A 3,223-nucleotide genomic window follows, 5' to 3' on the forward strand; every position below is an offset into this window, starting at 1 on the left:
ACAATGGTGATCTAGCACCTCTTCTATTATCCCGGATGGAGCTGGAGCCCATTCTACTAAGTGAAGTATCCCAAGAATGGAAAAACAAGCACCACATGTGCTCACCATCAAATTGGTATTAACTGATCAACACTTAAGTGCACATATGGTAGTAACATTCATCGGGTGTCAGGCAGGTGGGACGGGGGAGGAGATGGGTACATTCACCCCTAATGGGTGCGGTGCACACTGTCTGGGGGATGGGCACACTTGAAGCTCTGACTCGAGTGGGACAAAGGCAATATAGGTGACCTAAACATTTGTACCCCCGTAATATGCTGAGATAAAAATAAATAAATAAATAAATAAAATGTGCAAAGGGAAACAGAGGGAGTAGCAACGTGGATGAGCTGGAGGCCATTGTCCTAAGCAAAGTGACTCAGGAACAGAAACCAAACACCACGTGTTCCCCCGTAGGCGGAGCTGAGCAGGGACACGCGTGGCCGTGCCGAGTGGGCGCTGGAGACTCAGCAAGGGGGAGGGGGGAGGGGGCCGGAAGAAGGAAGTAGAAGAAGGGGGAGACTAAGATAAACATGTAAAAAATGTATTACGTTATATGATGATCATGGAGAAAAATAAAGCAGAGGAAGGGGAGAGAAAGTTTTGGAGGAAGGGTGGGAGGGAAGAATATTTTAGAGATAGGAATGAAGTACAGAAGTCTTGAGGCTGAAGAATGCTTGGTGTATTCTATAATAGCAAAGTCGGTGTGGCTGGAAGGAGATGAGGATGGGGTAAAATTGTACAATGTGAGGTTAGAAGAGTCCTGGTTGGGGGTGGCAGGCAGATCATGCAGGGAATGTAGCAATTATAAGAACTTTGGCTATTGCTCTAGGATGGGAAGCCACTGGAATTTTTGAGGAAAGGAGAGCCATAATCTAACCTTTGTTTCAAAGGACCATTCAGACTGCTGAGTGTGTGGGGTGGAGGCGGGAAGGAAGATGGACAGTGGGAAGTAGAAAGATCAGGTAGGAGACTTTTATTGGCTTGGACCAGGGAATTAGCAGTGGGGAGGGGGGTGGGAAGAAGTGGAAGCTTTCAGCATGTTTTCGAGAGCAGAATCAACAGAATTTGCTGATGAATTATATGTAGAGTGTGAAACAGAGAAGGGTCAGAGATAGGGAAGCTCTGAGGATGGGATTTTTCTCTTTTATTCAATGTCATTTCCCTACCACCTAGACAATGCCTGGTATCAATAAACATTCCTTGAATGAATAAAAATGGTAACTCTGATTTGTATTATACTCATTTTGAACTTAGTAAATACTAAATAGCAGTTAAAACATCTACAGGCAAACAAAGTACTGTAGAAACCACAGTTTTAGCAATTATGCAGTGAAACCTACTCCAATCCTTTCCACAAGGACAAAAGTTGCTGCATCCCTGGCTCAGGTGACAATGACCAATGACTAATAAACAACTTCGATACTTTCTATAACTGAAGAACATTTGTTATAAAATAGTCATTGTATACAAACAAAAAATCCACAGGTTATATACAGAAGAGTATATATAAAATCTTATACAGTTTATTTGGAGAATAGCATAGAGACCTAGGAAATGGGTATTCTGTCATCTATCCTCACTAAATAGTTGCAAAGCACATGGAAGGCTTTGATATTTCTATATTCTTAAAACACAGTAGATAAAATGAAAATAATAACATACAGAGGTTTTATGAGGTAAAATAAATTATACACACACTTAAGGCAGTCTATGAAATGCTCTATTTGATCATATTCTAAATATTAAAAAGCAAATATGATACATTTTATGTTCTCTTTTCCTACTAATATATTGTACCATGCCTACTAGTACATTGCACCATGTGAGAGATATAGGTGGCTATAAAATTTATGATCCTAAGATATGGTAATTTCTAATCCTCCTATGTATATTTTAGAGTTTAAGGGTAACAGGGCCTGTTGATAACCTTGAGTGACACATAGAAGTGATACACAAGAATGGGTCCACTTTTTACTCAATGGTGATTTACAGAAGTTAGAAGCCAATACTTTTTTTTTTTTTTTTTTAAAGACTAGTCAAGTGCAGTAGTGAGGAGGGCGGTTAAGTAGTAGAACAAGGAGTTCAATCTGTAACTGACTGAACAATCAAGTGAGATAACTCACTACCTTCGAAACAGCCATGAAGCCAATATTTTTTTGAAGCAATTTTCCTGGATGATATAAAGCAATAGTCAATTCTTCAAGAAGGCATTTGATAAAAGAATTTTCAGCTGCAGACATATGCATGGCTTCTGACTTGCTCCTGCCTTCTGGTCTTATTGCACTGATTGCCTTCAGGCTGCTTAAGTTGCTCTCAACTCTGCTCATTGCCCCATGCTTGGCTCAGGGCACCTGGTAGGCTTGCTTTCCTCACCTAATTATGTATGTGACTAGATTATGTTCAAGGGACTTAGTATATACTAGGTTTATCCCTTTTCTTGGTAGGGTGGGTGGTTCTGTCTTCGGCTCTGGGCAGGACAACTTTTTCACATACAGCCAGAGTCTCTACATAGGAGCGGTTTAGATCGGCAATAGCACTCCATTGGTAAGATGGGGCTGGAGGTGGGGGCAGGGGAAATTTCGAGCAAGGTGAATTTGCAAAGCCAAGTACAGTTTATTTTTTTTAATGGTTATTTGGGGTAAACAGTATAGGAGAAACTAATGTTCCCTCACAGTGCTGCTACTGTTCCCATACCCTTCAACTGGGCATTAAGGCAGCTTCCCACTAGCTCTGATAGTGCAGCACCTCTGTCCCCTCACCTTTCTCCCCAATACCCCAGGGCTAAATGGCTTGGAGCTCCTTGCTACCTGCTGGTGTGCATTCGGGGACACGGCGAGCCAAAAGGCAGAGAGACCTTGGTGCTGCAGTGTCGGGTGAAGAGTAAGGCTTAGCCTGGGCGAACTTTCCAGGCCAATGTGAAGTTTTCCTATCTTGGGTGCATGTGGGCACCACGCGTCCACAAGTTTGGGTTAGTGTGTCAACAGGGTCAGTCCCCGTGGATGCTCTGGGAAAGCTCTGAGGCGAGTGTTAAGTCAATGGCTGTAGTTGCCTGGGGTAAAAGGCCTCCCCCTGCCCCCGCCGCCCCCTGCGGTCAACCCCCAACCCCCACCCAGCATTTCCCTTTAATGCGCGTGCCCGTCAAGGTCCCCGCGTCTCCTCCCCTCAAGCCGCCCCTTCAGCC

Source organism: Propithecus coquereli, unplaced genomic scaffold (assembly GCF_000956105.1).
Source record: "Propithecus coquereli isolate 6110/MARCELLA unplaced genomic scaffold, Pcoq_1.0 Scaffold214, whole genome shotgun sequence".
Taxonomy (NCBI): Eukaryota; Metazoa; Chordata; class Mammalia; order Primates; family Indriidae; genus Propithecus; species Propithecus coquereli.